Raw genomic sequence first — 25785 nt, forward strand, 5'->3', positions numbered from 1 at the left:
AATGAGACTAACTGCTGATCAATCTCTGGATCCTCTTTCTTGTCTAATAAGAGCATGAGAGCTATGCTTACTCTTCTTGGGCTTCAGAGATATCTTCTGTCCTGCATGAATTCTTGAAGGCAATCATTACTGGTTCAGAGATTGTCTTGCTTAATCTAAGGGAATGTCATTCTGCATTACCTTTTGAGTACATCCAGTCTGTATATCTTATATATTCTTTCCGTGTTCTGGTTTGCCAGCCTAGCACATCATTAAAATTCCTTTAGTGCTTGATCATGTGTTAAAATGTTTGGTCATGAATTAAACCTTTCTTGTCAAGGCCAGGGCAAGAAAGATATTAAGCCCTCCTGTTTTTCCTCTGCCCTATGGCAGAAACTAATAGCTCTTTGTTCTCTTTAAGTATTATGTATGTCTGTATTGTTGTAGCTATTTTTTTCCCTCTCACTGTTAAGTAACTGAAATATACTTTCCTTAATTTTCTCTTCCCATTTGTTAATAAACCATTCTTTTTTATGCCTCTTAGGCTTTCTTCTTTCAACTTCTTTCATTCTTTGTTACTGACTTTATGCCTAGGAATTTATGCTATCTGTAATTATCGTATTTTTTTCCTACACCTTTGTTTCCACTTTTAGTAAAAAAATTTATGATTTCCCCCAGCTTTAAAGCAAGTTCCATTGTTTTACAATTGCTTTCATAGAGACACATCTCATTTTCAATTTTATGAGTAAAATTTCGTAAGTAATGAGTACCTTACAAGGCAGAACTAAAGGAACAATATTGTGCTGCCTTCATAATTTCAAAAGAAATTTAAAATACATTGAGACTTTCGTAGGAAGTGTGTGATACTCTATTTCTGTGGCAACCATTTATTTAGGAATTAAAATTCCTCATTCTGATTACTTTCCCTACTGAGAGTTACCTCTAAAAATCACACATCTACCTCCCACTTCTGATATTTGCAATTACATTGCATGAAATAGGTTCCTGAGATAGATGCAGTGAAAGATAATTCATCTAAATGTGACTCATTTGATAGTAATGAGTTTAGAATAGGTTTGTAACCTTTAAACTTAAGTAAGAGGAATCTCAATTAATGGGTTTATACAGTAGCTAATAACGGGACTCCAGTCTTGATTGCTGTTTTTAACATCTTATTGAAGAACTGTGAAACGCATAAATTTTATTTTAAAATATAGTGGATGGAAAATCTTGGGTTTAAGGGTCATTGACTGTGCATCCAAGCAGATAATTGGCAAAAGATATCACCATTTATCATTTTAGAAAGAAAATTCATCTTTCACACAGCTATTTTAATATATAGCCTTATTTAGTTTCGTAATACAATGAGATTAAACAAATCACAGTGGATCCTAATCATTGTCAGGATCATGACCTTTCCTGTAAGTTGTTACCTAATAGTGATATTTGTAACAAGAAAGGTTTTGGGGGGAGTATATTTACATAAGCTTTTAAAATTTTTAAGGTTGAAAAATGTGTTGTAAGACCGTAATCTCTGTCAAATACACAGTAAAAGAAAGTATTTGATCTGGTGGATTGTAGCTGATGCTACTAATAGTACTAGTAAAATAGTGGAGAAAATAATCCTAACAAAATTAAAAAAAAAAAATAATTACAAAATATTAGTTGTTGTGGATTTTCATTATACATGCATGTCAAATACTATGGTGTAATGAAAATTAAATGTTATAAGGTATATTTCATATATCCAAAAATACACTGTTCACCTTCCAGTCGGTTGTAACAAAATTTGCTGGCATACTAAATGTGATAATGTCAGAGAAGGAGTCTGACATGTACTACAAAACCGGAGATATTTGTACAGTGTGACAAAATGAGTTGGACTGTAATGTAATAAATTGTATCCACAGAGACATACATCTGCAGCCAGGCTGTATCACTTATCTCCCAATTTTCCAAGACAAAATATAGATACAGAGGAGGTCATTGTTCTGAAAAACCTTGAATGGAGACAGTTATCACCAGTGCTTTTTCTTAGACCAGACTCTAATAGTATGCAGAACCTAGAGCCCAAATACGTACAGAATTTCTAATGGCTAGATATAAATCTCTAAGCAGTGTTTAAAAATTAAACATTGGCTTTCTACAAGTAAAATCTTTTTTAAATTCAGTCACAAATGTTATTTTTGTGATGCATAGCTTGTATTGAAAGATGTGCTGTGGGTCTCAATCCTTTAGCTTGTAAACCAGGTTAAAAAAAAATGGTTAAAATACTTAATATTTAAAATAAACTTTTAAAGAACTTTAATAACGAATCATCTGAGTTTATCTAGAAGGAAAAGCAACGTGATCTAACAGCAGATTCAACTGGAATCAGGCTCAGAAATGGGTTTGTCCAGTTTATTGAATGTACAATAGAAAAATAGAGATGCTAATTTTTAAAAATGGCAGGAAGTATGACATACAGTAGGTAATGAAGCCTAGTCAGCTTTCTGAACCTTTGATGTGTTTGTTCTTTTTAAGCAGTCAAAATGTTTGTCAGTTAAATGTAAAAGGGTCAGATATTTGGAAACTGAAAGATTTATGTTATTGTCAGGTGGTACAGAGTTAAAATAAATGGATTTAATTATAGTGTTTATTACTCTGCTTATTGTTTTTTTCAGAATTTCTGATCTCTGTTTTGTTTTCTAGGCTTTATGTATTACAAAAATTATGGAAGAGTAAAGTAAATTACATATTTACATTTATTTCCTTAAAATCATTCTGAGTTTATTCTTCTTCCTTTACCATATGTATTTCACTGACTGTTCCAAGAACATAAAAACAACTGTTTTACCAGGTACTGCACCATTATATAGAGGATGCTCTGAAAGTAATGCCTCCATTTTATTTCCATGGAAACTAGAATATTTACAGAGTACAGTAATGCTATTTGATAGAGCAAATTCTCAACTACAGAATACTACTTTTCACCATTGTCACCATCATTAGAAGTGCATTTTTGCCAGCAATGAACAAGAGCCTGCATGCCACACTCCTAAAAATAAGTAGTTTTTGATGAAGTGTGCATAGTTATACCTTCTGAGAGTCACAGAAGTTTTCAGATCAAACAGTCTCATTCACTCAGGCTAAAAGAAAACCTCATTGTGTTTTGTTATTGTTTTTAATTTTGCTTAATGCTGAGGCCTCTTTCTTTACTTGCTGTCTGTTGGGTTTATTTGGGCCTGTTATAGCTGGGGTAGACCTAATTCTTTTACATTATACACGTGTACCTACATAAGAACAAGTGTATGTAGACGCACACACATACACAGAGGACTAGCTGCAGTATCCCTATCAGACCTCAACAGGCCTGCATGAAGCTTGAGTGCATCTCCATTTGTGCAGCACTCATGGATAATTGGAAGGTGATTAAGTCCTTTAAAATGCTCAGCTGAGGCAGAGAAGTTCCATGTCTGAGTCTGTAAATGGCAAAGTGAAGCAGACAGACCCATAAATTTTGATGTCAAAATGTTTGCCATTAATGTTCTCTCTTTGGACAATACTTCCTCTAGATAGGCCTAGCTATCAAATCACATCTGATCTTAACTTTGGGGCTTTAAGAAATGTCTGACTTGAAAAAGGACAGACTGTGGGTCATTGACAAAAACCAGGCCAAGTAGTTCCTGAGACACAAAACTATCCTGATTATATTACATTTTGATTTATATTGTTAAGATCTATGATAGGAAAATTGCCAAAGAAAATATTTTTGTATATAAACATGAAATGGAAAGAAGATCTGCTTGTTTTTGTGCTTTCTCTCGCTTTGTCTAGCTTTGCCTTGCTTTCTTGAACTCATGATGTCTCTGTCAGTCTCTCTGTCTCTCTCTCCTTTTCTATTCAATGTAAATGAGATAAGAAACAGATCTGCTGTTAAAACTCCTGTTGACTTCAAAATGGCAGTTCACCCTGGGAGAACAATGTACCTTTAGTGAGGTGGGAGGCTATAGGGAATTGTTAGGGAATGAGAAAATTTATTACAAAATATTACATAAAGGCAACAATATATCTGATAATATATGTACAAAATTAGAAAGTTTAATACATAAGTTACTCCAAAAATAATGCCTCCTATGTATTCCCATGGAAGAGACTTTAGATTCAAAGAGCACAATAGCACTATTTGATAGCAAATATTCTCAGCAACAGAACAATCTTTATCAACATAGTCACTACCACTAGCTATATATTTTCTCCAGCAATGAACAAGAGCTTCATGCTGCGCACATAAAAACCTGCACCAGCAGAAGAATTGAAATGCATCATCTAGCACCTCACTGTGCTTATATACACTTTTTGGTCTCCACAGATGTTCAGTGTCACTGATTGTCAATGGGTGCCATTTTTTCCACATGGAAAAATGTAGTGACACACCTTTGCTTCAAATGCTCTTCCAAGTCAGACTGTCCCTCTGCTGCCATCTGTCTCATGGCAACAGAATGGAATGGAATATTGTTGGGAAGATTCAACCTCTGCTGCCATACTGCCAACACGTAACGTGAACCAACATAATAAAATAGGAGGCATTTCTTTTACAGCAGCTGTCATGTTGGAATTCATACCTTACAAGCAAGTGAACAAGCTATCTTGGAAAGAATTATTCTTTTTTGCATGCTGTAGCTACTGATAGGAGACTCAATAGATGTGTTCCTATGTAATAAGCTTCCTTACTGCCATCTTTTCTGAGTACATCTGAGGTTGAAGAATACTAAATTCACTGGGAAATTTTTAAAGGCCAGTGTTTCCTTCATAGTTTTTGGAAGCCTAGAAAAGGTTTCTTTAGTGTATAGTTGGACCTACAAACTTGCTAGAAGCAGGAGTGGCAGAGCTAAATTAGAATTTCTCATTCTCTCTTCTGTTTGTTTGGTTTTTTGTTTGTTTGTTTGTTTGTTTCCTGCACAGACAGAAACACTAAGACCTCAAACAAATATTTGACTGGACCAGTTTTTTAATATACTATTATGTCTTCAATGAGAAAACCTCAGTCTTATTTTAATATTTCATGGTCTCTTATGTCAGCCCCTTTTACTCCTATTTTACTCCTTTTTTGGTGCTTGTTATTAATAAAAGGATCATAGGGGAGACATGACAATAAAAGATAAAAAAAGAAAAAACTGAAGAAATGCCAAGAGTATAAACAGGTCATTCACCTGTTCAACTAGATAGCATATTTATTTTCAGCACTGCCCTTTCATTCAAATGGGTGTGTAAATATGAATTCAGTGTCTTTACTGCAAAGGGCTTAAATCTTGTACAATAATATAATTTCCTTGCAAAGCTAAATTGCACAGAAGAGATCATATTCTCTTTATGAATTGCAGGTTCGCATTCCTCCAGATTTTACAAATTTCCTCATCTCTCGAAGAGTTCTAGACCAGATTGAATGGGGCTTTGAGCAACCTGATCTAGTGGATGGTGTCCCTGCCCAAGGAGGGGGAAATGAACTAGGTGGTCTTTAAAGTTCCTATCAACTCAAACCATTCTATGATTCTCTGATTTAAATTGGGTCTACCATCTGGGCAGAGCTGAATAGTTAAAAGATATTTTTAGGTACCTTACTCTCAAATAAGTCATGAACATGAGATCTGCTGCTGTCAAAGTCTTCAGCCACCGAAAGCTGATGGTGCATAAACCTTTAAACATCTTTTCAGACATTGTGTTACTTTATGAGCACCGATGATCATGGGACCTGGCATATAGAATGTAAAGAAGGTATTCTTTACTCAAACGGAATAAAAACGGTTTAAAAAATTAGAATTTAAAAGAAGAAAGAAACTCAAAGTTATAGATCTCATAGCTCCTTCGTGTATGGTATATACTAAATAGTTTTCTTACATTATATGCTCTTAAAAACATCTTTTCAGAAATTTTCAATGTGACACAGTTATTGTTACTATGGGAACTGCAAAGATTCCTTCTACTTTGTTATGTCTACCCACTACATCAGAGGTGGATGTTGGTGATATGGTAGTAGAAGTTGAACCTTCCCATCAGTATTCCATTACATTTGGTTGCCGTGTGACAGTTGGCAGCAGAGGGGCAGTCTGAGATGTATGCATTGTGCATGTTTTGTTTCCTAATATTCTCTGACTACAAAAATATTAAGGAAATAAGGAGTTGTGCCTTCCTGCCTGGAAAATAAAATATTTCATCTTCCTCTTATTTTCTGCATGAAAAATCCAATGTTCTTACCATTGTAGTGGCTTATAACCTGCCATTTAGCTGTATCTGACTCTACTGATGTCCTGTTGAAGCCAATGTATTTCTTATCTGCAAGGCTGTCATTTTGGTGAAGCAGGTATGCACAGCAGCAGAGAGCTGTGTTGATGGAGAAACTTGCAGATAAAGAACATGCTTTAATGTGCTTTTCACAGAGCAAATCTTTGCAACCTCATGTACAGAACAGCTGCAGCTGTGAAACACGGAGGGAATCTTTTGCTGGCTGTAGTGAGTAAATGATATCCTATGAAAAGTGAAGAGATGCCATGTAGCTTAAGGTTATAGCTCCATAGAAGGACTGTATCACAGCACGGCAGTGCTTGAGGTTTTGTTGTTTGTTCTGTCTCAATGGGCACTAGGAATTTATTGGACTGATTCTACTGAACCCTTATGAGGGGCATGCTGTCTCTAGAAGTATTCCTTCAAGTTGTTGAGAAATCTAAAATACATTATGGAACAGGTCTAACATTTATTAGCTTTCCCCTTAAGGAAACAAGAAGAAGGAAGATATAAAGGCTTACAGGGAATTAAAAGAAACAAAGAAAGAAACAAAGAAACAAACATATTCTGAATGTTCCTTAAAAGCAGCAAACATCTAAAATAGAAGTGACTGTTTTGACTGCTGTGGAACTCCTCTGTTTTATTTCCAGGCTTCCCAGTATCTATTTTTAAACTCTTTTTTATGTAACTGTGTAGTCCAGTTGAACATACATAGTATAAGGCTTGGGCAGAAAACCTGCTTCCTTCTCTTCAGGAGCTCCTATTGGATATTTCTGATGTTGTTCATAATGCACTTTCTCTCTGTAGTATTTCAACAACAATGTGGCAGGTAACTTTGTAGCTCTGAGGCTTATCTCAGAGATGGCAGCTGTACTGAGTTCCCACAACAGGTGCTGGTTGCAGCTCATCAGGCCACAAGCTGAGGAATGAGTTGGGTTTGCCCTGCAGGAGTACATGCTGTTTTTCACCATAGGAGTTAGTGAAGTCTGAGTGTCCCTCTCCTAAAGGCCCAAAATAATCCACTGCACATGAAGAAAAATCGCCTGACTGCCATTCTATTTTACTTTCCAAATTTATTTGCTCTCTTTCAAAGACCTACACTGCAGAATTGAGCTCAACAGCTGCTGTCCTCTGAAGAAATTATTAATATGGGCATCTCTTTGCTTTGAAGCAAATATTTACAGGTTTTTGAGCTGTCACAAGTTTGTCAGATAATTTCAGTTTCTCTTGTAAAGATGCCTGACAGTGAGAACAGCCCACAGAGGATTATGTAGTGCCACTTCCGTGCATAGCTAGGCATGTGGAATTAATTCAAGTTGTAATGCTTCAGGGAAGTGACAGATTTCAACTGATGGGAAATTGTACCATAGCAGCTCATTTGAAAGAAGGGCAGAGAAGATTGGGTCCTTTAGTTCCTCTTCCCTTCCCTTGGTTTTTAAATGGTACCTGGGGGAGGGGCCCTTCCTTCCAGTGACATAGGCAGGATCTTTGTTTCTCCTCTGGTTGAAGCCAGTACTTTATTCTTACTGCAGATGTGTTCCTTGTGGCCATGATGCATCTTCACCTGGGCAAGAAGAGCATCATTCAATGTTTAATTAGCAAATGCAGAATCTATGTGATTTGCTGATAAAACTGTGTGTTCTTTTTGGTGAAAGTATAATTATGGGTGCATGGGACAAACCAAGGTTATGCCAAAGCCTTTTCATATGAAACAGGCACTATAGAAAAAGATGACAAAAGGAGAATAATTGACTCATCCCTTCCACTGACAGGAAGGAATACAATTTCAAAGGGGTACAGCTCCCTTGGCTATGATACATCATTTCAAGATACGTTTGGGAACTTGTACTTTGTTTTGTTCCTAAATTATTCCCACACACACTTTTTTTTTTTTTTTTCCCTCTCTTTTTCTTTTTGTGACCATCACAATTAGAAACAGTTTAAATTATTTCTTTCTCTTTTTCTGTGATGTATAAATACATACAAATTTGGATATTTGTTCACGACTCAGGCTGCTGTAGTTAGAAACTTTTTTGTTTACTTGTCACTATACTGTCACTTCTCCAGAACCATCTGATGGTGCTGATTGATAGTACTTTTCTCTCTAGATATGCACCCAAGCTGAGGCTCCCTGTTGTTGATACAAAACAACCTCTGTTTTTTTCCTACTTGCATATTGTGAGATTATGAAGAGCAAAGTCAGAAATATTTTTAATAGCACTTTTTTTTTTTTTTTTTTTTTTTTTAGCTCAAAGGAGAGCTCTTAATGATACAATCCAATAAAGTGTTCAGTGTACTTGAGTTCCTCCTAACATACAGTTCAATGACATGCAAGTTGCTGCTCTGTCCAGACACAGGATTAGGTTCTCTATTGATGTGAAAAATCATCAAAGAGTAATTCTGAAGGCTTTTTCAGGAATTAATATTGAATGAAAATTTTCTTGGCATAGTAACTTTAAATGGAAAAACATACTTGTGGAGAAGAATGGGGGAAAAATGATGGCTTAATGAGAGATCAATTGACTCAGTGCTGTGAGGTTGCGGAATGCAGTGGAAGCTTTAATGAGGACAACGTCCTTCCCCTTTGTAAGTGACTCAGATTATTTCTTTAAGGATTTGGGGTCTGAAATTTTTACTGTCTTGCAGGGCTTTCTTGTTAACAGAGCAATATATAATTCCAGTGTTGTGAGGGAAAAAAACAAAACAAAACTATTATTAATGTCTATTCCTAAGTGCAAAGATCAGCTTTCTAAATGCTTTTAGACTCCATGAAGCACTTTAGTATTGTACAGTACTGCACTGCATGCAATTGAGCTCTTTCAGAAAAAAATATTTAAAAGTGGACTTGTGGCAAATAGTAGGCAGCTCTGAAAGGTATTAGACTATTCCTAAGATCAGCATTTTTGTTTATTAGGCTTTCACTATAGAAGAACAACTAACAAAAAATATGAAGAATGTAACACCACCAAAGGATATTGCTAATTCTTGCTTCTTGGGATGTGATTTTGAAAGCTATAGAGATATAAAGATATAGAGAGAGGTTAAGGAGAAAAGTGACTAAATTGAAGTTGAGAAGCAGTGGCCTGACATGGATGACTGAATCCTCAGTTTGCAAAGACTGGGAGAAGAAGTACTTAAGGATTACAAAAGTAAAAGTGAAGTAAGATGAATTGTTTAGCAAATCCCACAACACAGAAGCTGGGGCACTTCACAAGACTGATAGATTGGTTTATAGCAGATGAGAGAATACTTAGATATTGAACTTCTGGAATTTGTACTCCTGGGAGGTTGTGCAGCCTGAGTATTAGCAGGTTCAAAAAGGGGTTAGACAAATTAATGGATGACAGATCAATAAAGGGTTACTTTAAGAAGTAGACAACAATGTATGATCAAACATCTCTTATGCAGTAAATATCAGTTCTGGGAGAGCAGCTCATAGGAATTGGCCAGGCTAATATCCTTTCCCTGGCTGTCCTGGAATTACTTTTGCAGTTATTTGGAGACAGAATATAGTGCTGTGTGGACGGCTGCTCAGATCCAGACATAATACATCTCTCATGCTCTTGAAAAGAGATTAAAGATGAATGTGCTTTTTGGAGATGCTGTAATGTTCTTACACTTACAGCACTAAGGAATACTAACATCTATGTATCAGTGTTGGTCTAGTATCAGGAAAAGAGTAGGGTCCTTAATGTTTACTTCTTATTATAACTTAGTTCAACAGTGATAATCCTTTGCAGAAAACTTGTAGAAAATGTTGTCTTAAAACAGCAACAAAAGCAACAACAAAAACTAATTTTTTTTATCCATTTCATTGATTTTATTGTTCTTTTTTAACCTTAAAGTAATAACTTGATCATATAATTGTTGTAAGGGGGAAAAAAATGTCACTAGTCACAGATTACTTATTTAGTAAGTGATTTAAAGGACTGTAGGAGCAGAAAAGAATTTTCTTCAGTTGAAGGAAGTATCTTAGGTTGAATGTTAGGAAGAATTTCTTCTTCCAAAGAATGGTTAGGCATAAGAACAGGCTGCCCAGGGAGATGTTTCTGTTCAATTAGGGATTCACTGTTCCTGGAGGTGTTTAAGGAAAGGGTAGATATAGTATTGGAAACATAGTTTAGTGGGCAGTGTTGGTGGTAGGTGAACAGTTGGAGTAGATGATCATGGACATCACTTCCAACCTTAATGATTCTGTCTTTAGAAAAATTGTCCCTATCAAAGGTAACTCTTGGTGGCTGTTAGCCCTCTGAATAAATATGTATACATTCACATTTTCATGCACACACCTGTACTCAAGTTATCATATTTTGAAATGTAAAAAACCAGATAATTTTCTTTCTACCATTCTCCTGTTTCAGTTAAGATTAAAAAGAGGAAGAAGTATCTGAATCTTGCATTAATGTTTACACAGTTGGCTAGAAATTAAAACCAGCTGTCGTGTGCTATGATCTCTACATTTTTTCTTTATACTAATGTCAGGCGTGAAGCCACCAACATCATTTAATTAATGAGTTTAATTAGAATTGTGAAGAAGCGATGGAATTAAGCACCTGTTACTTTAGCTATAAAATGTCTTTTTAGAGAAACCTTTTTAAAAAAATAGAAAATACTGATATTACTGATATTACTTCAATTCTTTCATTTAGTAATTTACATGTATCTTCCTGGAAAATATTTAAGGGTCTCTTTGAAGCAGTGTGCATATCAGATGCACATAAATTGGTGAACATTCATTTCAAGCACCACTTTTATCCAATTTGCCTTGCTGGAAATTTTGAACTACGTGTATCAAATAGACAGAATTTGAATTCAATTTGGATAATTCTTGACTACATGAATCCTTCGAGACATCCATTTCTGAAAGATTGTAGGTTTTTATTCTAGGTCAAAATCAGCTGACATTGCAGTGTGGTTTGGGGGCAGTAGGGAGAGAAAGCAATATGTCTCACTGCTCCTCAGATGAACTCAGGTGCACACCTGCATGCACTGTGAGCAAGGTAGACAAGCTAGGATTGAGATCACTGCTATTATCTGACTTTGTCTTATTGATATGTAGCAGTAGAGAGTACTTGGGAGATTTGGAGACTCTCTACCCAAGGACAAGTGAGACATCCAGGCAAGCAAGGTTAGTCAACCATTCTCTCAGTTGGCATGTTCCTCGAGAATCTGAGGCACCATCAGGTGTCAGCAGGGACTTACGAATCCATGTCAGGCAGTATAATGAACTGATGACAGGATAGGTGTAGCCACCAAATGAGAATTAACTGCATTGCTTTGTAACATTTCATTTAGCAACAATAGTACATGATAAGCACTTTTTTTATTATGTACAGACAGTGGCCCACTTCTGGTTACTTCAGTATTCTCTTAACATGCACTACAGGATATGTTGTTTTAAATTCCATTAATATAGCTTTAAAGGAGAAGATATTAAGCACTGTTAATATTTTATGAGAGATGTCTCTAATTTTCCCAATAAAAGCTAAAGCCCTCTCCAATCATGTGATTTTATAGCACTAATCCTCGAAAAATTACTGCAATACTTAGAAAAGCTGAAATGCTATTTTTGAAAAGTGCTCCATGATGAAGTCTCCAGAATCATGGAATAGAATGGAATGGAATGGGTTGATAAGAACCACAAAGATAATCTATTTTCAACCCCCTGCTATGTGCAGGGTCACTAACCACCAGACCAGGCTGCCCAGAGCCACATCCAGCCTGGCCTTGGAAGCCTCCAGGGATGGGGTATCCACAACCTCTTTGGGAAACCTGTTCCAGTGCGTCACCACCCTCTGTGTGAAAAAATTCCTCCTAATATTTAACCTAAACCTTCCCTGTCTCAGTTTAAACCCATTCCCCTTTGTCCTATCACTATCCACCCACATAATCAGCCATTCCCCTCCTGTTTATACACTCCCTTCAAGTACTGGAAGGCCACAATGAGGTCTCCTTGGAGCCTTCACTTTTCCAAGCTAAACAAGAGCAGTTCCCTGTGACATGTCTTTTAAAGGTTTTGTTGTTGGTGGTGGCAGTGTTTTTTTACAATTATTTAAATGCTTCTTCAGATAAATCTACATCACAACTGCTTTATATATCATATTTAAGTTTTCATTTGCATATTTATTTATACTACTTTCACTGTGGTTTAAGACATTTCAGTAGTAATGATTCATATAATGTTATACACTGATAATACTCAGAAAAAAGATAACACTTTGAAGTTTATTTTTAAAAGTATTTACTAGAATTTGTGGATTGTATTACAGGCTACTTTATCTTTCTGCTAAATATGGTTTGAAATAATGTTGATATATTAACCAAGGTTGCAATTCATTGTATGTATGTAAGAGATAAGCAAACCTTAAAGAATGAAATCTTGGAAAACTTATTTCAAAGCTGAATCTGAAATAGCATCACTAGATTAAAAGTAGCTGTTTTCTGCAGTCTAATGTCTTTCACTCTGCATGTGCCTGTCTCATAATAGAAGCCATGTGAAGCCTGTTGTTTCTTTAGGTTTTAGGAGGAAGATTCTGAGAAAGCTAAGAAAAGGCCTAATTAAAAGTAAATCAAACTTTTATGACACCAGCTGTTGTTACCAAAGACAAAGGTTTGGGAGGAACAAAATACAAATCTGAAACTCAACCAGTTGCTACTTTTATTTATCTATTTATCAATATATCTTTAATTTTCTCAAAAGCATGTAATGAATTGAGTTTTCTTTTCCTAACAAACCTTTAAAAAAAGGAAAGGTAAAGTTTCAGGCTTCATCTGTACAGAGAATAACAACAGTCTAGCTTTCGTAAATAAAAAAATAGACCTTCAGAGCACTTATTAAATTGTTTCCACATTTTCTGTATGCTGCCTAAGGCAGATTAGGATATTTTAACACATTTAGTTAGTGCTAAGCAATAAAGAAAGTATAACAATTAGTTTCTGTATGAGAAGTGTGTGGGTGGGAAATTATTTTGTACATTTGGAACTAAGAAGAGATATTGCTGTATTCTTTCAGTAGTCACAGGTCTACAAAAGCCTGATTTTAACTGAGACAGCTGTTCACCAGTTGAGCTTCTTACAAAGATGAAGCAGGAAAAAAAATTAGTATTGTTTTATGTGATGTGCTAAAACTTCTTTTAGAAGTTGCAAATGCCATTCTGACATGAATAACTCTTGCAGAATCTCTTTCTTAAGCTTCACACAGTCACAGATCTTACTTTTTCTCAGTTATAAATTATTCAGTCTTTGCAGAGAAGACAACATTAAAAAATATGTTAAACGTCACTTTTTCTATCACTGAGCAAAGTATCCTGTCATTCTTAGCAGAACTGGTTAGGCTGCCTGGACTATTACTATGTACAGGATGCTTCAATTATACTTTATTTAGTTGAATCTCAGCTAAGAGCAGGCTTCCTTCTCCTTCTTCCAGTTCTGTCCCAGAAAGAGGTCTGCTACTCCAGCATCTCTTTGGTACTTAATTATAGGCACCTACATGGACAAAAGTGCCAGGTAGCTAAGCAGTTTAGGCACCAAAGTAGAAGGGATCAAGAGCACAACAAATGTCCTGTAAAGTCCATGAGGATTCCAACCTCCATTCTTATTTCTATGGAGTGCCACAATCATCAAGCCTCCAGCATTTTCATGATGGCTCCATGCCATTTTTTTCCTCCATGAGAGCAAAGCCAAGGAATGAAAGAGGTGGCTGAAATTTAGTTAGAAGAGATACAGCAAGAGAAAAAGAACAGGGAAAAAAAAAAAAAAAAAAAAAAAAAAAGTAAAAGAAAGAAAAGACAAGACTGGTTCAGTTCTATTCCAGCTGCTAGCTTTCATCTGGGAAGATGAACCATCTGTGATCATCCAGGATTTGTCTGTATCTTAATGCAGGGATAAGTTGTAACAAGGTTGTCTTGGTTTTGTAACCTACATCAGGCTTCTGGAGTGCCAACACAGTACAAACAAATCTTTCTCTTTTAGTGCATTATTTTCCCTGGCTGCACGGTGACCTGGACTCAAAGCTTGGGTTTGGCATTTCCCCTCACCCTCTCATCTCTGTCTAATACCTGGGATTCAACCTGCTTTAAGCTATGGAAGATCCGGAAACCAGGATATAAGAGGTTTAAGCTTTCACCCACTAACCTCAAGCAGTGAGAAAGAGGCAGTGCTGCTGTGACTGTATCTTTCAGAAGACTGTGTCTTCTTTTCAAGAAAAAAAAAAAAAAGTAAAAAAGAAGCATGCTTTTCTCTGCATTTACATTCAACATTTCTTCAGAATAGGGGTAGGTCTACAGGATTCTCAGTGATGTCAGAAGCCAAAAATTTTTTACTCTAGGATACACAGAATTTTCAAACATTCCTGCTCTATATTTTTCCTTCTCCTATCATATGTAAATGTGCAGAGCATGTTTGTTAAGGCTGAGAAACACTGAAGGGCTGGCTTTAACTTTTCTCCTGACAGTACTGGTGGCAAAAGAAATGGCAGATGAACTACTGGGGAAGAGGAGTTGGCTGAGGAAAAGAGAAAAAAAAGAATGAGTTTAAGCAGAAAGAATGCTACTGAGAACTTTATTTAATGGTGGCAGATTCTATAGGTTGGAGGTTAAATGTTGAGTTGACTTTTAAGTTCTGTATCTCTTAATCTCTCTCAAAGAAAGTTGGATCTTTTCTTTTCTTCAGTATAATTGAAAGAAAAATTTACTTGTCTATTACCTAAGGAGGGAAAAGGAAATATATTGCTGTATTAGGTCACTAAGCTCAAACTATTAAATATAAATCAGGTGAAATCTTGATCTTGTTTACAGTACTGGAAATGTTTTTATTCCACGGCAACTGTCTTCAGTTCCTTCAGTCCTGCCTAAAGCTAAAATTTTACACAGTTTTTTTTCCAGTTAAATAAAAAGGGGAATGGGCTGCAAGAATTAAACCTTATGATAGTATCTCTTTTTGCTTCAATTTATCTTGTTCTTACAGGTATAACACTTCCAAATTGACAGTGATGTTAGGGCTTCTAATTTTACTTAGATGACTTAATCTAGAAAAACTGTTAAGGTTTTACCTTGGTAAAATTATGAAATTAATGGTAGTGTCTAAATCTAAAAAATGAGTCTCATCTAATATATTGATACTGTATTGTTAATAGCTCTTAATGTTATTAACAAAAGTCATGTTAATTTTTAATATAAATTAATAGAGAAATGTGAATAGATAATGATAAATACACTCATTTGTTTAATAGGGCTTCTATCAAAAAAACCGAAATGAATAACTTTCATCATCTTAACTTGAAGTGGCGTAGTGTTGGCCACTGGAATCTGACAGATTCACAAGTGAAAGGCTGTAGTGCATGTGAGATATTATGCTTGCTTTTTCTTGAATCAGAAAGCTAGTTAGACATTTAAAAGAAGCAAATGTAACTGATGAAATGTTGCTTTTTTTTTTTTTTTCAACAACAAAAAACCCACACTTTTGTTTTAATTTATCCTGAAAGTAATTGTCATTCTTCTATGAGGGCTGCACCTGAAGTAATATCTCCTATTTTATTATGTTGGCCCACAATGTCAGAGATGGATGTTGGTGATATTCCAGTAGGGCTTGAACCTTCCCACCAGTATTTCATTACATTTCATTGCTGTGCAAGAGATGGCAGCAGAGGGACATTATGACAAATGGCATCTGATGTGGAAATGCACATTAAGATAAAGTGTATTGTTGGATTCCTCCATGCAGAAAAAAATGGTACCCATTGACATTCACTGATGCTTGCTGAATGTGGATATCAAAGAGTGCATGTGAGCACAGTGAGGCATTGAGTGGTGCATTTCAGCAGTGCATACAGAAGCAGTGGGTCATCTCTGCTAGTGCCAATTTTTATGATTGCAGCATGAAGGTTCTTGTTCATCGGTGGCAAAAATGTATAGCTAATAAAGATGACAGTTTTGAAAAATTGTTTTTTATACTTGAGAATTTACTCATATCAGTGTTATGTTGTTATAGTCTTCTCTTTATATCTGTTGTAGTTTCTGTTGGAATAAATAGGAGGCATTACTTTCTGAGAGACCTATGTATTTAAGAAAATGCACTGAGCAAAATAATGTAGTTTCCATCTCTTAATTGTGAGTGATAGACTTGTATAAAAGTACATGGTTATATTACTTTTTAAATACACAGAGTTATTTTGTGGTCTTTTTGTTTAATCTAATGTTAATCAAACTGCAAATTATTTATTAATCTAAAGTTGAATTTTACAACTCTCATTTTAAATTTAAATACTTTTGATTCAATTAGAGGCAATAATGCATGTTACATATGGGCAGTGAAATGAGTATATTCCTTGAACAGGTAATGCACAGTATTGCCTCAACAATCTTTTGCTAAATATTTGATCTGGAAAAGGCCAGAGTCTGTATTTGTGTCATTACAGGTCAGCAGAAATCATCCATAATTTCATAAAAGTTTCACCAAATTTATATTTTCTTAAAAAGTTTAAGTAGAATTCTCAGTGTCATCATGAAATGAGAATGCAGATAGCACCAGGACAGACAAAAGATGCACTGTGTCAAAAGAGAGTAGCACAAAATTTGAAGGTAGTTGTATGAACAACCAGTGAATGTAGTCATGCAATACGAAAGTAGAAGATGATGGAATTATCAGAGAGAGGATGATACTGTTGATCACTCTTAATAGTAGGAGCAAAATGAGTTTTGCTTTTTGGGAATAAGCAACATTAAATGCCTCCTGGCTACATAAGCAAAAATCCCAGATACAGATGAATTCCCATGCCACTAATTGATAAGTGCATGGTGATCTGTGGTGCAATTTTAAATGGTTTCTTAAGTACAGTGGGATGAGTTGACAAAAATACTTAAAAGCAACATAAAGGTGAAAGGGGGAATCATACAAACTGACTGCACACAAACACAAAACATTTTACTTGTAAATATTTATTTAAAGTCCATATTCACAGGCATTTTCCAGAATAGAAAAATGAATTATGTTGGAATTATTAGTTCTGAACAGAAATGTGAATAATTGTCTGGGAAGTAATGCAATATTAAGATAGAAAGAGGCAATGATTCCTCCTTCATTTTACAATTTCAATCTTTGGTATGGTTTGGCCAAATATATTGGAATACAGATGTGATTACCATCATTTGCTGGGAAACTGATCTGTTGAGGATATCTCATCCTTGCAATTATTGTATTGTCTTCAATGAACACTCAGAATAGTGTCACGTGCATATATTTCACTTGACTGGTAGAGTAAGAGGAAAAGCTTTTAGAAAAAAACCCTCTTATATTGGTGGCATTATGGCATTTACATTATATTTATGAAGAATTAAAAAAATGGTTATTATATAAAGGAAAAAAAAAACAAAACCTCTTTTGATTATGAACAGACCAGACAGTATGCAGTCTTGCTTATTCACCTATACTATTTGCAGTACTTTTTATACTGAGGAATAAATCAAGTGTATAGAAATCAATGTTGACTGTGTGTGATCAGCTGTAAATACAGTGGGCTTAAATATCTTGCTATGCAAACTATCGGTGATATTGTGAAAAATTTTCAAGTTTTTCTATAGCTAATTGGTGTTCTGACAAGCATGCTTAGTCTCTTTACTGTAGTTTAAGTGGGTAGTAGTTTCGTTATATGGATTCTTGTACCTTAAGAAAAGGTGAGATTATCAACCTAACATTGATAATGGTCAAATTGGCATTAGGGGTAGGAGGGATGTTCACTTGGAAATAAAAGATCAGACGTCAGAAATTAAAGTGAAATAGCTTGGAAACCTGATTTTATTTCAGTGTATATGTGATGCAGTTACATGTATTTCCACTCATCTATTTCATTCTCAATATTAAATAAGTAGGTAAAAAATAGGTAAAAAAAAAAAAAAAAGGAAAAAAAAGATTGCTGAGTGATACATCACATTTTATATATTGTATATATATGTATATACAAACATATGAGTTAGTAATGTAAGAGTGGTACAGCTCATATTTTCTTATTTTTATGACTTGTGAAGGGAAGTCATCCTTTCCCAGATAAATTTACACTAAACTTTGAAGATTAGATTGTGTACATAAGTAATATGTAATGTAATAGGTAATATGTAATTGTAATAGGACACTAAAACTTATTTCCTCCTATCAGTGATACATCAAAGTTACCTTTACTACCATTATAAAATTATGAAAGTAGAGTGCTTTTTGGGTGACAACATTTTACCTTAGGCTTACATGGTTACTCAGATAAAGCTCTCTTCATCAAATCATACGTCTGATATTTGCAATATGTACTAATTATAGTACATTATGACACTATCAAATATTATAATGGAAGTGTCATTTATAAAACACATCTTGACATACAATAATGGAAATTGCAAATTCATTTAATAGTACATGCTTATAGTGTCAATTAATAGCAAAATATTTCTTGAATAATCACTTCATGAATTACTTTCTGGAATTCTAAGATTTGTACTAATCTAGATTTCAAACTGGGTCATCACTGGTGTCTCCTGGCCTTAAAATTTATGTTCCCAGTTCTCATTGCTCTGCCAGTAAAGAAAGCCCCAGTGAAGATGAGATCTAAGCACTACTAGCCCATTTAAATGATAACTGCATTAATAATACATTTATTTTTTTTTAACATTTCTTTTAGTTTCAAAATACTTTGTTTTAATTGGTGGCATTAAACTGCCTTGCCACTATCAGTTATATTTGTATACTTGTGTGCTATGCCATTTTGATAGGAAAATAGTTTAAAATATATCTCATCATGCATCCCATCCCAAATCATCCCATCATGCATCAAGTGATGCATGCATTTGAAAATTTAGATCATTTTCATGCAGCAGATTATTAGCAAAAATGGTAAATATTAGTATCCAATTGACTTGTTAAATTAAGTTGAAATCTGGTAATTTTTCTGAATATGACATGTTTTAAAAGTGATTAACTTCTATTTTGAAGAAGCTGGTGAAGCAAGTAATGGCTAAGTAATTACTTTGTTTAGAATGACATACTTCTTGAGAAAATATCCGATTAATAAAAGAGAGCTACAAATATCCACCACACCTCCCAGATCAGATTTCTAAGGATATTTACTGTTACCATCACAAAGATGCACAGGCATGCAGTGGTGCAGCAAAACTGGTCTGTGGTATTGCTTTGCTAAGAAGGCTTTAGCTGGTAATAAAGAGACATGGTCTGATGTTCAGAATCATGCTTATCTTAATTGTTACAAAAGCTTATGGGGGATTTTTGTTTTGTTTTGTTTGTTTTGTTTTTGTCTTTCTGTTCTAAGTGAGGAAAATAGTCAATTACTCTTCATTAGCTATAAATCTTCAAAATATGTCTTTCACAGCAAAGGGTGAAACCTGCAGGTTTTAGACACTCAAGAAAATTGCCCAAGTATGGGTAAGGAATAACTCTGCCTCTTAGTAGCTACTCCTAATCTCCCCAGACTGTACTCTCTTGTTTCAAACGCTGACATTTTGTGTCATTTCATTCAATCCTCTTTTGGGAGGGCTCCCTTCTTAACAATTCAGATCTAGTGTTACCCTAGAATCAGTATACCAAACGTGGGTCTCCTCCAGCACTTCTGTAGAGAAGTTGGATATGTATTTTCAACTCTGACCTCTTTCAATAATAGATTGATCTATTTTTTAATAGATCAGCTTTTAAGGGAAACATATTTCAGCTCTGAGGCAAAAGTTAATAGCTACAGGCCACCAAAGAATATTCCCTAACCCACTGACATACTCTCTTGCATAGTCTGGTACCCCGATCTTGAGACAAAAATACTTATTTGGTTCACATACATAACCTCATCTTCTAGAGGCAAATGATAAAGTAACAGCTTGTGGTCAAAGGCATATAGTACTTGTAAGGGAAGGACTGAAGTAAAAAGATGCAGATGGCTCTATGCGTGTGTTGGAATTGAAGCGAGGATATCTGAGATGCTACAAAGTTTTAATTCATGTGGAAAATTATCTGTGCTGATACCAATATAATTGGTACATATAAAATTTCATTACATGGAACATTACAATACGGCTTATATCTTGGTGTCTGGATGTCACCTGAAAGTGAATGCTGTTAATATTTCATTCTGTGAAGTTGGTGAAGATGGTTACATATTAAAATATTCTTTTTTTAAAAATTATTATTATTATTTTTAAACAAAATGTTTGTGTGTGTTTACTATCTCCCATGCAAACAGAGGAAACTATATACAGTGTCTGTTCCCTGATGGCACTCAAATGTATGGAGATTGCTAAGACCTGATTTCTCAAGGTCAGACCAAATGGAAGGCAATCATTCCTCATCCAACTGAACTGAGCCAAGTTTCCTGCTTTGGCACTGGTACCACATCCTGAAAAAGCAAGGTGTTGTTTTTTGGGGTTTTTTTGGTTGCTTTTTCTTTTTGTTTTTGCTAGTGGGCAGGTAGTTAGAATACCTTATAGAGCTCATTTTTGACTGTCGAGATTGAAATTATTTCTCAGCCAAGGATAGATATAAGTACATCTGTTAAATATTAAAACATGGAGGGAGAAAAAAAACAACTTTGCATTGGGTTCCAAATATATCTGAAATGTAAGAAAAAAAGTTAAATTTCAGGTGAACTTCTGTAAATGTTACGAAAAGGATAAGAGTAATTCCATTACATTCTGATCAAAACAACCACAACTCTCCTAGATTTTGTTATTACACTGAGTTGTCAAAGTTATGATTTAAGCTACCCTCACATAGGTGGTTATTGCCAACTTCTGAGACTTATGCAAAAGACAGAATATGCCTCTGCTAGATTCTAACAGGTACTTGAATGTTTTGTATGAAAATCTGTGTATTTTAATGTCTTTGCCTATCCTGTTCTCATAACAGTTTTTTAAAGTGAGCAAGAAATAAAGTTCTGATATTAGTTTTCTGAATGTGAGTGTTCTTTATTAGGAGAGACTTTCTGAATTTTAAAAGATTGTTGAGTAATTATAACTTGTGCTAATGAAATGGATATGAAATTAAAAAATACCAAGTTAACTGTCACTTGTGCCAATTATTCTCCTAGGAATTCATTCTGAAATCTGAATTGAATTAAATACTTCATGTGTAAGAGCTAACAAAGAGGTCCAGATTACAGGCAAATTCAGAAATGAGGCATAAGATTCTATTAAGTAAGAAAGAGAAATAGATTTTTTTTGCATAACTGTCTAAGTATACAATTACTGCACTTCTTTTCTAGCAAAGGCCTCTCACAATGAATTGACAAAAAATTCTTGGTGAGCTAATTGTGCTTTTATTTGATTCTTGGCTTGAAGGTTGTAAGTTTTGTTGTGGTTATTGTTGAAGAATGCTAGAAGAATTCCTAGGGCATTTTTCACTTTGTATTGTATCATTTTTTTTCCCATAGAACTATTGTTATTTGTATTTTTTATTTATATGCATCATACTGAATCTGAAAAATGGAAGCAATTGCCTGCAATGCTGCCCTTAGGTGACAGGATTGAATTGGTGCTTCTCTTTCCTTTTGGAAATGATGTTTCGCAATTTTAGTTAGTAATTTGGACTTGTAAAGATGGGTTATAGATTCCTTCCAGAATGTTTGTCTAAAATGTTTAACCAGGGAAACGAATGAATAGTAGTTGGCATATTGAGAGGAAGAGCCCTATTGCTAACATTACACACACACATCTCATAATTTAGGCCTGAGATTTAAGTGTTTAATTTCTGCAAAATTCATGTGAGAGAGAAGTAGTGCTAATAACTAACAGTATAATTTTGATAACGAGACAACTTAGACTATTTTCATAGGAGAGAAAACTGTAACTTTTTTTTTTGTTTGGTTGGGTTTTCTTTTTGTTGTTTTTTGTTGTTTTATTTTTTGTTATTTTTGGCTTTTTTTTTTTAAAGAAAAAGTCAATCTGTTATTTGCATAAATATTTAAAAATACCTACTGTCATTGACTGAATATGGCTTTCTGAAGTCTATAGCCCAGTTGTCTTGCATGAGTGATTTATCTGTTTTAGAACAATTCACCAATAAAGTTATCTTGAAAATTAAAAACAATATTAAGTGATGGATGATGCAGTTTACTGTAACATTACCCTATTGCTGTAGTTTGTTACTAATTCACGCAGCAAAAGCTCAAATAAAACTCTGTTTCTAAATTTCAGCCTGCCTTTTTAAGGACACATTTTGCAGCAATATTGCTACAGTGGACTCGAAGTCCCTAGGCAACTACCCTATGCAATCACTCACTAACATTTTGAAGGAATTATGTAAGCAAAATCTGATGATTTATGTACTCCATACATTAAATGGCAGAAGGTTTTACATTTATCTGCTGTTTTTACAGAGGAATTTATCCACACAGTCCTGTCTACTAAAGCACATAATTAAAACTGCTGCTTCTGTTTCTTTTCCATTTCTTTCTCTTACCTATTCCCTTAATGCATTTATTAGCATCAATAATTTTAATTCCTCTTATTTTAAGTTGAAACTTCTTCATTGAATTGTAGCTCTGAGGAGAAGGATTTAGAGGTGTTGATTAACAGTCAACTTGAGCCAGCAGTGTGCACTTGTAGCTCAGAAGACCAACCATATCCTAGATTACATCAAGTGATGCATGACCAGCAGGTTGAGGAAGGTGATTCTACCCCTCTGCTCTACTCTCGTGAGACCCTCACCTGGAGACCTGCATCCAGTTCTGTGGTCTACAACACAAAAAGGAGATTGAGCTGTTGGAGCAGGTCCAGAGGAGGGCCATGAAGATGATACATAGAATCACAGAATGGCTTGGGTTGGAAGGGGCCTCAAGGTTCAACAAGGTTCAACCCCCTTGCTGCATTCAGATCCATGAACCTCTATATCTAATACTAAGCCAGGCTGCCCAGGACCCCATCCTACCTCACCTTGAACATCTCCAGCCAGGGTGCATCCACAGCTTCTCTGGGCAGCCTGTTCCAGCACCTCACCACTCTTTTGGTAAAGAATTTTCCTCTGATATCCAACCTAAATCTTCTCTACCTTAACTTAAAACCATTTTCCCTTGTCCTGCCATTATCAATCCTTGTAAAGAGTTGACTCCCCTTCTGTTTGCAGGCTCCCTTTAGGTACTGGAAGGCTGCAATTAAGTCATCCTTCACCCTTCTCTTTCCAGGCTGAACAAGCCTAGCTTTCTCAGCCTGTCTTCTTGGGGGAAGTGCTCCAGCCCTCTGATTGTCTTTGTGTCCCTTCTCTGGACTCCCTCCAGCAGCTCTCTGACTTTCTTGTACTGGGGGCTCCATACCTGGACACAGTACTCCAGATGGGGCCTCATGAGGGCAGAGCAGAGAGGGACAGTCACCTAGCCACCCCTTTTCTGATGAAGCCCAGGACACCATTTGCTTTCCAAGCTGTAAGAGCACACTCCAGGCTCAAGTTTTTCATCCACTGTCAGTGTTGCAGCACCTCCCCTATGAGGACAGGCTGAGGGAGCTGTAGCCAGAAGGGGGCTTACAGGAAAACTGGGAAGGACTTTTAGGAAGAGCATGTAGTGTCAGGACAAGGGGAAATGGCTTTAAACTAGGTAGGTTTAGATTAGGTATTAGGAAGAAATAACTTTCTGTGAGGGTGGTGAGACACTGGAACAGGTTGCCCAGCAATGTTGTAGATGCTGCCTTCCTGGAAGCTCTCAAGGCCAGGCTGGGTGAGGCTTTGAGCAACCTGGTCTAGTGGGAGGTGTCCCTGCCTATAGCAGGGGATTGGAACTAGGTGATCTTAAAGGTCTTTTCCAACCCAAACTTTTCTATGATTCTATGATCTGTTTGTTTTTCAACATGAGTTTTTTTGTTGTCTTTATTCACTAAAAGAAACTATTTTGAGTTTTTTGTTGTTGCTTTTTGCATAATTAAAACAAAATGTTTTACTTGGCAATGGTTTCTTCAAAAGTAGAAAATAGTATTTATTCTCCTGTGTTGTAGAAATGATAAAATGAGCCACAAGTAACCACTTCAACCTATCATCTGCTTATTTTTAATTTAGATCTTTAAGAACACATTGTATACCTGTGTTAAGTCCTTCAGTTTTCACAGGCTCCCTGTGAATGTAGGACCTATCTTTGCACACTTTTTTCCAAATTTTGTATCCAAATACTTCTTGCAAAAACTTTATTTATTTTCCTCTCCCCGTTAATGATTTCCTGATGATAATAGAGGAGGAGGTTGTTCGGGAGTGTGAGACTGTGTGTGATCTGAAAAGGAGTCACTGACTGACATTTGCCATATTATTTTCCTGACATTTATGAGGCAAACATGACAGCAGAATTAACTTTCAAATCCCTTTTTCCTTTCTCAGAGAAATTCAATTTTGTACATGAAATCCGTGAAGGTACAAAAGTTTATCACAATCTACTGTCCTATATTCAAGAAGGGAAGAGAAAATTAAATATTTTTTAGCTATTGTTTGCCTTTATCAGTGTTGGAAGATATTAATTTAGTAATTTTCAAAGTGTCTAGTCAGACAGAACAGAAATAATGGCCAATTTTTCTGCACCTGTATCATAAAACACACTTCTACTAAAATAAGTTCTCATATGGCACATGATAAAATAAATTATTAGTTAAAGCATTATGGAATCAGATTTTTTTTTTTTTTTTTTGGTCTTTTTTGTCTAGACTGTCTAATATTTCATGAGGAAATAACAAAAACAGAAAAAGATACATTGTAATATCTATTTTTTAGAGTAATTGAATTATTACAGGCCTACTCTTTGTATTTATGAAATTTATTTAATTAATCTTTGAGGATTCCTTATTCATTTAATATATCATGATCATCATGCTATTAATTAGGTTGTCCCCATATCATCCTAACAGACACATGATCAAAAAAAACCTCTCCCCCTCCCCCCAAAATAGTTTTCCCATTTCAACTTCTACCAGCCCTGATCAGCTTTGTTGTACAGTTCAGATGAATTTCCTGGTGAAAGTGCTTTCCTCTCTTCAGCTCACATGTTTCAGTTTTAGAGTGCACTAGTGTCTGCTTTGGGGGTAGACACTGAAATGTGGTGAGCAGCTGGAGGCAACAAGCTAGATCAAAAGACTGATTCTGCCTGCAGACAGATGTAGTTACCCAATATAAGATAAAAGTTACCCGTAGTCCTGTCTGTAAGTGCTTCATCATGATAGCAATTCAGAGTCCTTGTTAAATTAGCTCCCTGAATGAATGTTTACAGAATAACAGATCCTATCTGAAAGAAAATAGTAGAATATAGAAATATAGTAGAATGCAGACAGAAATTGTGAAAATGACAGGCACTCGAGAACTAAGTACAGACATTTTGCATACTCCAAACCTCAGCTTTTAGGACTCCTCTATAGCATGTCATTTTTGTAATATCAGAGTACACTGAAGCATGTGGAGAATGGTTTGAATCATCAGTGTCATTTTTTAGTGACACTTGGCCTTCTCCTATATATTTCCTGTTTAACTTGTCTCTACCCCAAGACATAAGCATTGCTGGAATCCAAGCTCTGAATCTGAGGTCAGGTTAGATATACCAAGTTA

General features: G+C 35.4%; 1 protein-coding gene across 4 annotated transcripts in view; it reads left to right on the forward strand.

Annotated features, from left to right (window-relative positions):
* Positions 1 to 25785, forward strand: part of IMMP2L (inner mitochondrial membrane peptidase subunit 2) — a 429096-nt gene that overhangs the window by 313296 nt on the left and 90015 nt on the right. The window lies entirely within an intron of this gene.

The sequence above is a fragment of the Coturnix japonica genome, chromosome 1, assembly GCF_001577835.2.
Source record: "Coturnix japonica isolate 7356 chromosome 1, Coturnix japonica 2.1, whole genome shotgun sequence".
NCBI classification, from domain to species: Eukaryota; Metazoa; Chordata; class Aves; order Galliformes; family Phasianidae; genus Coturnix; species Coturnix japonica.